Source organism: Arachis hypogaea, chromosome 1, assembly GCF_003086295.3.
Source record: "Arachis hypogaea cultivar Tifrunner chromosome 1, arahy.Tifrunner.gnm2.J5K5, whole genome shotgun sequence".
NCBI lineage: Eukaryota > Viridiplantae > Streptophyta > Magnoliopsida > Fabales > Fabaceae > Arachis > Arachis hypogaea.
The window spans coordinates 47,768,752-47,781,688 of record NC_092036.1 but is presented as its reverse complement, the minus strand read 5'-3'; the positions used below and the strand labels follow the sequence as shown (position 1 = coordinate 47,781,688).

At 39.2% G+C, this 12,937-nt stretch overlaps 1 non-coding gene across 1 annotated transcript; it reads left to right on the top strand.

The window, feature by feature from the left end:
• Positions 1–12,456: 12,456 nt before the first annotated feature.
• Positions 12,457–12,560, top strand: LOC112711347 (small nucleolar RNA R71). The gene has a single exon (XR_003157444.1). It is a non-coding gene; the product is annotated as a small nucleolar RNA R71 (small nucleolar RNA).
• Positions 12,561–12,937: the final 377 nt, after the last annotated feature.

Genomic DNA, 12,937 nt, shown 5'->3' with positions numbered 1-12,937 from the left:
GTCTGAATTCTCACTGAAGCGGCCAAACAACTTCTTAGACCCATTCAGTTGAGCTCTACACCAACCTTTGTGTTTAAACTTAAAACTTCCAACCATAATGAACCTTGCAGGGCAATTCTTACCACTGACCATCTTCCTCTTACTCTTAATGCCACAAAGAGCTCTAAGTTGACCATCCGTCTCCAGTAGCCCATATTCAAGTGGAATTAGAAAGCTAAGGGATATGAATTTTACCCACTTGAATGTTGTGAAGGGTGATGGCAACTTAGGGGGAGGGGTTTTTAATGAACTTGCAAGCTCCACTCCTTTGTGCTCTTCTTTGACATATTCCACCTCTTTGCAAGCTTCTTCAATTTCAACCTCTTCCTCTTGGTAGCTTTCTTCTGACTCAATTTCTTCTTTATTGTTCACCAAGGGCATGGGAGGTTGTGCTTTTTCTTCTGTAATGTCCATGTCAAGTTCAATGGGAGAGGATGCAATTGTAGATAAGAATTCATTAATGATTGAATCCATCTTTTGATCGTCTCCTTCAAAGTCTTCAACCATGATATGCTTTGGAGGTTGTACACCCTCCTCAACATCAGTTTCAAACATCTTTGAAGGGGGCTCTATAACTTGACTTTCCCATGGAGGTTCAGCATCTCCTAAGTCTTCAACCACTTCTTCTTCTTCTTCAATAATTCTGGCTTCCTCCACTTGTTCCAATACCAAATCGTGCTGCTCACTATCCACCGGAGTGCCTAACTTCTTTTTCCTGCTACGTTCTTCAGTAGATTCTCCACATGAAGCCATGGGGTTCCTTGAATGCCCGAACGTCGGAAAGGTAATCACTTTATTGCTTGATCCAGGTGTTTAAGTATGAAATTGTATTCATCCTTGATGATTTCCTGTTCAACTGTTTCTTCACCTTCAAGTACAAAATCCTCCATGTTGTCTTCCTTCACTAGTTCTTCAACCGCGGTGTCAACTTCAAGGGTCTTTACTACCTTTACCTTTAGTGCCTCCTCTAGCTCCTTATGAAGTATGGATTCGCGAAGATGATCCTCTCTCTCTTGTTCCATGTTAATCGTATCGTTGGGATCATGTTGCTCTTGGATTAATGGATGTGGGTGCTCTTCCATGGATGGTGGTGATGGGATGGAGAGATCATTCTGTGGTTGAAAAGGAAGTGCACTAGAGCTTGAGGGTTGATTCTTGAAGGTATTTAGTGGTCCGATTTGGGCGGCGAGAGCTTATATAGTAGAGTTTAGATCGGCAAATGCTTTCTCCATGGAGGTTTAGGGTGGATAGGATGGTTCATTTGTTAGGAGAAAGGGTTCATAGTAGGAAGGTGGTTCATCTTGATAATGATAAGGAGATGGTGTATATTGAGGTGGTGGTTCTGTGTATGGTTCATTTGGTGGTTGGTGTGGTGAATCAGGATTGGGGTTATATGGAGATGAATGGTGGAAAGGGGCTTGTGAGTGTGGTGGTTCAAAGCTATGTTGAGGAGGTGGTTCATTGGCGTATAATGGGGCTTGTTGGTAACTACAAGGGGGTCCATCATATCTATCAGCTTGGTATGCATTATAGAATGCTCTTTGTCCATGATATCTTGGAAGGTGTTGTCGCCTAAAGGGTTGATCAGCTCCTCTTGGCTCCGTCCATCTTCGATTGCTTTGACCTTGATGTATATTCCTGTTATAACTTCCTCTTCCTGCATTATAGTTGTAACCAGACTCATAGCCAAAGGGGTGAGAGTTCATAGTAGTAGAAGAAAATAAAAACAAAAACTAACAAAAAGAAAATATTTTGAAAAAAATTTGATTTTTTTTGAAAAAAATAAGATAAGATATTTTTTTTTGAAAAATATTTACAATAACCAATAATAAGGCACACGTTTGCAATTCCCCGGCAGCGGTGCCATTTTGACGTTAGGATTTTTGCTAGTAAAGAATTTTGTAAAAATATAATCGCGTTGTGAGTATAGATTCTAAACCAACAGAAAATCCCTTCGTACAAACGTTTTAGTTGTCACAAGTAACAAAACCCAATAAATTTATAAACCGAAGTATTCAAACCTCGGGTCGTCTTCTCAAGGAATTGCAGGGAGGTATGTTCTTATTATTGGTTATGCAAAGGTATATTTTTGGGTTTTCAAAAGGGTTGAACAAGTAATTTAAAATAACAAGTCGTCAAAATAATAACTAGTAAAGCTCTTGGCAAGGTATGAGAACTGGAAGTCCTATCCTAGTTATCCTTATCAATTGTGATGAGAATTGGATTCTTCTTCCACTAAGTCAACCTCTAACTATGAAGGTAAGTTAAGTGGATGAATTAATTTTAATTCCTCAAGTCCTAGTCTTTCCTTGGGAAAGGCTAGAGTTAGTGGAACTCGAATTAATTCTTGAAGAATTCCAATTTTCGGTCAATAATGAGTTTGATAACTCAAGAGTTACCAATTAATCAATCAGAACCAAAAGGTAGAAAATCTAAATTATCTATAAATAAAGGGAAGCAATCATAAATCTGAAATACCTCGAATTATATTAAATAGAAAGTTAGATTGAACATAGAAATCCATAAGCCAAATTGGCAACATCAAATAATCAACTAAAGTAATAAATAAGAGTAGAAAATAAATTAAAGGAACATTGAACCTGTGATGAAGAAGTTGAAATCCTAATCCTAATCCTAATCCTAAATCCTAAGAGAGAGGAGAGAACCTCTCTCTCTAAAAACTACATCTAAAACCTAAAATTGAATTATGATCTGATATGAATTAATGTCCTGAGTCTCTGCATGTTCCTGGACTTTAATCTGTGTTTCTGGGCCGAAAACTGGGTTAAAATGCGGTCCAGAATCTCTACTAGCGACTTTTGTAATTCTGTAGATCGCGCACGTCACGTGGCCGCGTCGTCCACGCGATCGCGTCACTCAGCGTTTTTCGTACCACGCGTGCGCGTCGTCCACGCATTCGCGTCATTCGTGCAGCTTCCAGTCCGCGCGGTCGCGTCAGGCACGCGAACGCGTCACTCTGATTTCTTCCATTTCACGCGGTCGCGTGAGCCATGTGACCGCGTCACTTCTCGCTGGTTATCTCCTCAATTCTTTGTGTTCCTTCCATTTTTGCATGCTTCCTCTTCATTCCATACGCCATTCCTGCCCTATGAAGCCTGAAACACTTAACACACAGATCAAGGCATCGAATGGTAATAAGAGAGGATGAAGATTAGCTAAATTAAGACCAAAGAAGCATGTTTTCAATCATAGAGCTAAACTAGGAAGGAATTGTAAAATCATGCAAATCCTATGAATAAGTGGGTGAAAAGCTTGATAAAATCACTCAATTAAATACAATATAAACCATAAATAGTGGTTTATCAATTACTTCCATCAAAGACAACAAAGACATAAATATACCAACTTATATCATCTTAAATTTGCCACAATAAACACATACCAAGCTCTTGAAGATTCACATCAGGAGCAAGAAAAGAATTTTCTTTCATCTTGTTAGTATGAATTTGAAGAATTTGCAATCGATCATTTTCATCAAGAAAGATTATCTCAACCTGGACTTCCAATCGCCCTGGTCTACAAGCAAAAGAAATGGCAACAACTAAAGAGGTATGCACTACATATGCATATAGTTACTATAGAAGTTTATTATAAGAAATCAGAGTAGCAGTAGATTTGATAACAATTCCAGAATACAATAAACAATAGCATATCCTTGTTGAGTGTTCACATTCATACTTTCCATACTAAGCATATTTAAAAAACCTACAAGAAAGGAGGGAAAATTTAGAGACCTTAAGAGAGCCTCATCAAGCATATCCTTTCTGTTGGTCAGTCCAATAAGCAAAACATTATTTAGTGACTCCTCACCATCTATCTGCCAAACCAATCAGATTGTTTATTAAATATGCTTATGACTAGTAGAGAAGAGTTATTATTTTAATAAAATATTATTTAACCTAACCTTAGTAAGAAGCTGGTTCACAATGCTATCATGAACTCCAGTACCATCACGAGTGAACCTCTTGACTGCACTCACACTGAGGAAGATTGTGTGACTAAATATAGATCAGAGAATTCTATAATACAACTTTAAGCTCAATACTGCAATTTGTTAGGGATTAGGAAACTCGTATTAAATTAAATCTTAATATTTAAAATTCATTGTACTATAATTTTGAGGAGTCATCAATGATAAATATATAACTTAATAAATCTGAAGAAAATTGCATGAAAAACATTTCACCTGAAGCTTTTATGAATCTATTTTAACTATCTACAAATCCCACGAAAGAGGGTCACATAATATTAGTAACATAGAAAATTTGAAGAATCTAACATTGACACACAATGATCATGAATTAATAGTAATCAACAAATAGACAAATAACACATTGCATGATTCATGTTGGTCCAAAGTTCAGAAATTCCATACCTTACAAATAGCATCGATTTCATCAAAGAAAATTACATACAAATCACTTTCATCCCCTGAAAATACAGTGATTAAGAAGAGTGAATTATCAGAAAATTTAATCTTAAGTACGTACAATCTGTGTTTCTCTATCACCTCGGCTCCTCTGCTCTTGTTCAGCATCAGCAAAAAGGTCCCTCACATTCTTTTCAGTTTCACCAACAAATTTGCTTAAAACTTTAGGGCCATTTACAATCAAGTACAACCATACAAGGAAAATTAAGAGTGTACAAAATGTATTAAGCACCAAATGGTAAAAAGTTCAGGAAATCTTATTTCAAGACAGTCACTAGTCCAGTATGAGACACAATTAGAAGCTGTCACTGCAATTAGAAAGTTTGGATAGCATTGTTTCTGCAGAAAATGACCATTTTCTAAAAATCATATCTCCCAAACAACACATCGGAAAATTCTAAAATTTTAGGGGAACAATCTAGACATCTCAAGGTTTCATAGAAAATTAATTTCACTCATTTTGAGTAGCTAGATTGCTCCCAGCAGTTTTGTTCACAAAGTGCTGCCCAAAACTGCATAATTCTGCAACATGTAACCTTGGGTTTTGAGAGGTCAAAAATTGATTCCTAGCTTTTCACTCACTCTAACCTTGCATTATAACTTTCTTTTACCTATTGTGACTTGTTGAAATGATTAAATCAACCCCAAGTACTCAGGATTAATAAATCACTATTTTTGGTCATTTTTCACATTTAAGCATACTCATATGAAATAAAAAATTTCTGCATTACTCAACATAGCAATCCAGCCACAGATCACTCAAACAATTCATGTATATTATCATCAATTTACTGCATTACTCAACATAGCAATCCAGCCATTCTTCTGACAACGTCACTGGTAGCGGCGCTACGGTCGAGGTACGAGGTGTATAGGGCATCAAAGGTGAAGGTGAATAAGATGATGAGCTGCAATGGTGAATGGTGAGCAAAGGCGAAGACGAAGGAGAAGGGGGCCAGTGAGTGGTGGTGAGCGAAGGTGAGGGCAAGAAAACGGCGATGGTGGTGGTGAGTGACAATGGCCTAAAGCGTGTTTGGAATTTATCTCAAAATAAGATTGGCGTTGTAAGTATAGTTCCAAGCCCAACAATTGACCAATATCAAATTCAATTCTAACGATAATGTCACAATTCAAAGCAAATGTAAACCGAGAGTATTTCGACTCCAGGGTCATTCTCCCTAGGAACTAGTGACAACAAGTGCATACAATTTTGGTTGTGGAAAGCAAGGGGTATTTTCAATGAAGACGTAAGCAATAAAGGAATTAAAGAACAAGGCAAAATTGCAATTAATAAACTAATAAAAGAATAAAAGAACTATGTATGTAATATAAACAAGTAAGACTATAAAGTGATGAAAATGTGATTTAAAACATAAATGAAACCTTGACTTGGGATGAGTTATGGAATCCCTTCCTTGCCATAACCATGGTGGATGAAATTGTGATCATCAATGTTGTACTCTTTATTGTTGTATGGAATAATTATAATGGCTCTTTGCTATGTGTGGACACAACTCCGTTCAACTAACCAGCAAGTGAACTGGGTCGTCCAAGTAATAAACCTTACGTGAGTAAGGGTCGATTCCACAGAGATTGTTGGTATGAAGCAAGCTATGGTCATCTTGTAAATCTCAGTCAGGCGGATAGTAATTGATTATGGATTTTCGAAAATTAATAAATAATAAACATAAAATAAAGATAAAGTTACTCGTGTAATCCAATGATGGTATGGAGATGTTGTGCTCCTCTTGAATCTCTGCTTTCCTACTGCTTTTATCCACTTTTATCACTCCCTTCTATGGCAAGCTGTATGTAGGGCATCACCGTTGTCAATGGCTACATCCCATCCTCTCAGTGAAAAAGGTCCAAATGCTCTATCACAGCACGGCTAATCATCTGTCGGTTCTCAATCAGGTTGGAGTAGAATCCCTTGATTCTTTTGCGTCTGTCACTAATGCCCAGCCTTCAGGAGTTTGAAGCTCGTCACAGTCATTCAATTCCGGAATCCTACTCGAAATACCATAGACAAGGTTAGACCTTCCGAATTCCCATGAATGCCGCCATCAATTCTAGCTTATACCACGAAGATTCTGTTTAAGGAATCCAAGAGATATGCGCCCGGTCTAGGGTAGAACGGAAGTGGTTGTCAATCACGCGCGTTCATAGGTGAGAATGATGATGAGTGTCACGGATCATCACATTCATCAAGTTGAAGTGCAACGAATATCTTAGAATAGGAATAATTCGACTTGGATAGAAAATAATAGTAATTGCATTAAAACTTGAGGTACAGCAGAGCTCCACACCCTTAATCTATGGTGTGTAGAAACTCCACCGTTGAAAATACATAAGTGAAAGGTTTAGGCATGGCCGAATGGGCAGCCCCCCAAAACGTGATCAATAGTCTCCTCAGATGAAGAATAAAATAAAACTGAGACCAAAGATGTCTAATACAATAGTAAATTATCCTATTTATACTAGACTAGCTACTAGGGTTTACATGAGTAAGTAATTGATGCATAAATCCACTTCCAGGGGCCCACTTGGTGTGTGTTTGGGCTGAGCTTGATCTATCCACGAGCTGAGGCTTCTTTTGGAGTTGAACGCCAAGTTGTAACGTGTTTTGGGCGTTCAACTCCGGGTCGTGACGTGTTTCTGGCGTTTTACTCCAGACAGCAACATGAAACTGGCGTTGAGCGCCAGTTTACCTCATCAATTCTCGAATAAAGTATGTACTATTATATATTACTGGAAAGCTCTGGATGTCTACTTTCCAACGCTGTTGAGAGCGCGCCATTTGGAATTCGGTAGCTCCAGAAAATCCATTTTGAGTGCAGGGAGGTCAGATTCCAACAGCATCAGCAGTCCTTTGTCAGCCTCCTATCAGAGTTTTGCTCAAGTCCCTCAATTTCAGCCAGAAATTACCTGGAATCACAAAAAAACACACAAACTCATAGTAAAGTCTAGAAATGTGAATTTAACATAAAAACTAATGAAAACATCCCTAAAAGTAGCTTGAACTTACTAAAAACTACCTAAAAATAATGCCAAAAAGCGTATAAATTATCCGCTCATCACAACACCAAACTTAAATTGTTGCTTGTCCCCATGCAACTGAAAATCAAATAGGATAAAAAGAAGAGAATATACTATAAATTCCAAAATATCAATGAATATTAATTCTAATTAGATGAGCGGGACTTGTAGCTTTTTGCTTCTGAACAGTTTTGGCATCTCACTTTTTCCTTTGAAGTTCAGAATGATTGGCTTCTCTAGGAACTTAGAATTTTGGATGGTGTTATTGATTCTCCTAGTTAAGTATGTTGATTCTTGAACACAACTACTTATGAGTCTTGGCCGTGGCCCTAAGCACTTTGTTTTCCAGTATTACCACCGGATACATAAATGCCACAGACACATGACTGGGTGAACCTTTTCAGATTGTGACTCAGCTTTGCTAGAGTCCCCAGTTAGAGGTGTCTAGGGCTCTTAAGCACACTCTTTTGCTTTGGATCACGACTTTAACCACTCGGTCTCAAGCTTTTCACTTGGGCCTTCATGACACAAGCACATGGTTAGGGACAGCTTGGTTTAGCCGCTTAGGCCTGGATTTTATTTCCTTGGGCCCTTCTATCCATTGATGCTCAAAGCCTTGGATCCTTTTTACCTTTGCCTTTTGGTTTTAAGGGCTATTGGCTTTTTCTGCTTGCTTTTTGTTTTTCTTTCTATTTTTTTTCGCAAGCTTTTGTTTTTCACTGCTTTTTCTTGCTTCAAGAATCAATTTCATGATTTTTCAGATTATCAATAACATTTCTCTTTGTTCATCATTCTTTCAAGAGCCAACAGTTTTAACATTCATAAACAACAAGATCAAAAATATGCACTAGCAATCATTCAGAGAAAAAAAAAGTATTGTCACCACATCAGTATAATTAAACTAAATTCAAGGATAAATTCGGAATTCATGTACTTCTTTGTTCTTTTGGATTAAAAACATTTTTCATTTAAGAGAGGTGAAGGATTAATGGAATTATTCATAACTTTAAGACATAGTTACTAAACACTAATGATCATAAAGTAGAGACACAAAACATAGATAAACATATAATATAAAAACCGAATAGCAGAAAAGTAAGAACAAGGAATGAATCCACCTTAGTGGCGTCTTCTTCTTGAAGGACCAACAATGTCCTTAAGCTCTTCTATGTCCCTTCCTTGCCTTTGTTGCTCCTCCCTCATTGCTCTTTGATCTTCTCTTATTTCATGGAGAATGATGGAGTGCTCATGATGTTTCACCCTTAATTGTTCCACATTGTAGCTCAAATCTTCTAGGAAAGTGTTGAGTTATTCCCAATAGTTGTTGGGAGGAAAGTGCATCCCTTGAGGTATCTCAGGGATTTCTTGATGATGAGCTTCCTCATGCATCTCTTGAGATCCATGGAGGGTCTCTCTTGCTTGCTCCATCCTCTTCTTGGTGATGGGCTTATCCTCTTCAATGAGGATGTCTCCTTCTATGATAACTCCAGCTGAGTAACATAGATGGCAAATAAGATGAGGAAAAGCTAGCCTTGCCATGGTGGAGGACTTTTTGGCTATTTTGTAGAATTCATGGGAGATGACTTCATGAACTTCTACTTCCTCTCCAATCATGATGCTATGAATCATGATGGCCCGATCCACAGTAACTTCAGATCGGTTGCTAGTGGGGATGATGGAGCGTTGAATGAACTCTAACCACCCTCTAGCCACAGGCTTGAGGTCCAGTCTTCTTAGTTGAACTGGCTTGCCTTTGGAGTCTCTTTTCCATTGAGCTCCTTCCACACATATGTCCATAAGGACTTGGTCCAACCTTTGATTAAAGTTGACCCTTCTAGTGTAGGGGCGTTCATCTCCTTGCATCATGGGCAAGTGGAATGCCAACCTCACATTTTCCGGACTAAAATCTAAGTATTTCCCCCGAACCATTGTGAGATAATTCTTTGGACTCGGATTCACACTTTGATCATGGTTCCTAGTGATCCATGCATTGGCATAGAACGCTTGAACCATTAAGATTCCGACTTGTTGCATGGGGTTGGTTAGGACTTCCCAACCTCTTCTTCGGATTTCATGTCGGATCTCCGGATACTCATTTTTCTTGAGTTTGAAAGGAACCTCAGGGATCACCTTCTTCTTTGCCACAACATCATAGAAGTGGTCTTGATGGCTTTTGAAGATGAATCTTTCCATCTCCCATGACTCGGAGGTGGAAGCTTTTGTCTTCCCTTTTCCTTTTCTAGAGGATTCTCTGGCCTTAGGTGCCATTGATGGTAATGGAAAAACAAAAAGATTATGCTTTGACCATACCAAATTTAAAATATTGCTTGCCCTCGAGCAAGAGAAGAAAGAAGAGAAGAAGAAGAAGAAGAAAATATGGAGGAGAGTGAGGGAAGGTGTTTCAGTCAAGGTGTAGAAGAGGGGGTTTGTGTTGTGTGAAAATGAAGTAGAATGGAAAGGTATATATAGGGAGGGGAGTGGGTGTAGTTTCGGTCATTTAGGGTGGGTTTGGGTGGGAAAGATTTTTGAATTTTGAAGGTGGGTGGGGTTTATGGGGAAGAGTGGATGGATGTGAGTGGTGAAGGGGGTAATTGGGAAGAGAGGTTTGAGGTGATTGGTGAAGGGTTTTTGGGGAAGTGTGTTTATTGGAAAGAGAGAATGAATGTTGAGAAGAGCGGAGAATATGTTAGGTGGGGATCCTGTGGGATCCACAGATCCTGAGGTGTCAAGGATTTAAATCCCTGCACCAATTAGGCATGTAAAATGCCTTTGCACACTATTCTGGCGTTTAAACGCCGAAGTGATGCACACTCTGGGCGTTTAACGCCCATGTGTAGCATGTTTCTGGCGTTGAACGCCAGTTTCATGCTTGTTACTGGCGTTCAGCGCCAGCTTTCCTCAAGGCATATTCCTGGCATTCAAACGCCAGGATGTTGCTTTTTTCTGGCGTTCAGCGCCAGAAACATGCTCTGTTTTGGCGTTGAACGCCAGCCAGATGCACCTTACTGGCATTTAAACGCCAGTAAGTCCTTCCTCTAGGGTGTGATTTTTCTTCTGCTATTTTTGATTCTGTTTTTAATTTTAGTATCTTTTTCCTGACTCCACATGATCATGAACCTAATAAAACACAAAATAACAATAAAATAAAATTAAAATTAGATATATAAAAATTGGGTTGCCTCCCAACAAGCGCTTCTTTAGTGTCATTGGCTTGACAGTGGGCTCTCATGGAGCCTCACAGATATTCAGAGCATGATGAGGGCCTCCCAACACCAAACTTAGAGTTTGAATGAGGGGGCTTCTCAACACCAAACTTAGAGTTTGGTTGTGGCCTCCCAACACCAAACTTAGAGTTTGATTGTGGGGGCTCTTTTTGACTCTGTACTGAGAGAAGCTTTTCATGCTTCCTCTCCATGGTTGCAGAGGAAGGTCCTTGAGCTTTAAACACAAGGTAGTCCCCATTCAATTGAAGGACTAATTCTCCTCTGCTAACATCAATCACAGCTTCTGCTGTGGCTAGGAAGGGTCTTTCAAGGATGATGCATTCATCTTCTTCCTTCCTGGTGTCTAAGATTATGAAATCAGCAGGGATGTAAAGGCCTTCAACCTTTACTAACACGTCCTCTACTAATCCATAAGCTTGTCTTACTAACTTGTCTGCCAATTGAAGTGAGAATAAGGCAGGCTGTACCTCAATGATCCCCAGTTTCTCCATTACAGAGAGTGGCATAAGATTTATGCCTGACCCCAGGTCACACAGAGCCTTGTTAAAGGTCATGCTGCCTATGGTACAGGGCATTAAGAATTTACCAGGATCTTGTCTCTTTTGAGGTAGAGTTTTCTGAATCCATGTATCTAGTTCACTAATGAGCAAGGGGGATTCACCTTCCCAAGTCTCATTACCAAACAACTTGGCATTCAGCTTCATGATAGCTCCTAGATATTGAGCAACTTGCTCTTCAGTTACATCTTCATCCTCTTCTGAGGAGGAATAGTTTTCAGAGCTCATGAATGGCAGAAGGAGATTTAGTGGAATCTCTATGGTCTCTATATGAGCCTCAGATTCCTTTAGGTCCTCAATGGGGAACTCCTTCTTGTTTGAGAGACGTCCCAGGAGGTCTTTCTCACTAGAATTTTCGTCCTTCTCCTCCCTTGTGCATTCGGCCATATTGATTACTTCAATGGCCTTGCAATCTCCTTTTGGATTCTCTTCTGTATTGCTTGGGAGAATACTGGGAGGAGTTTCAATGACTTTCTTACTCAGCTGGCCCACTTGTGCCTCCAGATTTCTAATGGAGGACCTTGTTTCACTCATGAAACTTAAAGTGACTTTTGACAGATCAGAGAGTAAGTTTGCTAAATTAGAGGGGCTCTGTTCAGAATTTTCTGTCTGTTGCTGAGAAGATGATGGAAAAGGCTTGTTATTACTGAGCCTATTTCTTCCACCATTGTTAAAGCCTTGTTGAGGCTTTTGTTGATCCTTCCATGAGAAATTTGGATGATTTCTCCATGATGAGTTATAGGTGTTTCCATAAGGTTCACCCATGTAATTAACCTCTGCCATTGCAGGGTTCTCAGGATCATAAGCTTCTTCAGAAGCTGCCTCTTTAGTACTGTTGGATGCATTTTGCCATCCATTCAGACTTTGAGAGATCATGTTGACTTGCTGAGTCAACACTTTGTTCTGAGCCAATATGGCATTCAGAGTATCAATTTCAAGAACTCCCTTCCTCTGAGGCATCCCACTATTCACGGAATTCCTCTCAGAAGTGTACATGAATTGGTTATTTGCAACCATGTCAATAAGTTCTTGAGCCTCTTCTGGCGTTTTCTTTAGGTGAATAGATCCACCTGCAGAATGGTCCAATGACATCTTGGAAAATTCAGATAGATCATAATAGAATATATCTAATATGGTTCATTCTGAAAACATGTCAGAAGGACACTTTTTGGTCATCTTCTTGTATCTTTCCCAAGCTTCATAGAGGGATTCACCATCTTTTTGCTTGAAGGTCTGAACATCCACTCTAAGCTTGCTCAGCTTTTGAGGAGGAAAGAATTTATCTAAGAAGGTCGTGACCAGCTTATCCTAGGAGTCCAGGCTATCTTTAGGTTGTGAGTCCAACCATGTTCTAGCTCTGTCTCTTACAGCAAAAGGGAAAAGCATGAGCCTGTAGACTTCAGGATCTACTCCATTTGTCTTAACAGTCTCACAAATTTGCAAGAACTCAGTTAAAAACTGGTAAGGATCTTCAGATGGAAGTCCATAAAACTTGCAGTTCTGTTGCATTAAAGCAACTAGTTGAGGCTTAAGCTCAAAATTGTTGGCTCCAATGGCAGGAATGGAGATGCTTCTTCCATCAAATTTGGACGTTGGTTTTGTGAAGTCACCAAGCATTCTCCTTGCATTAT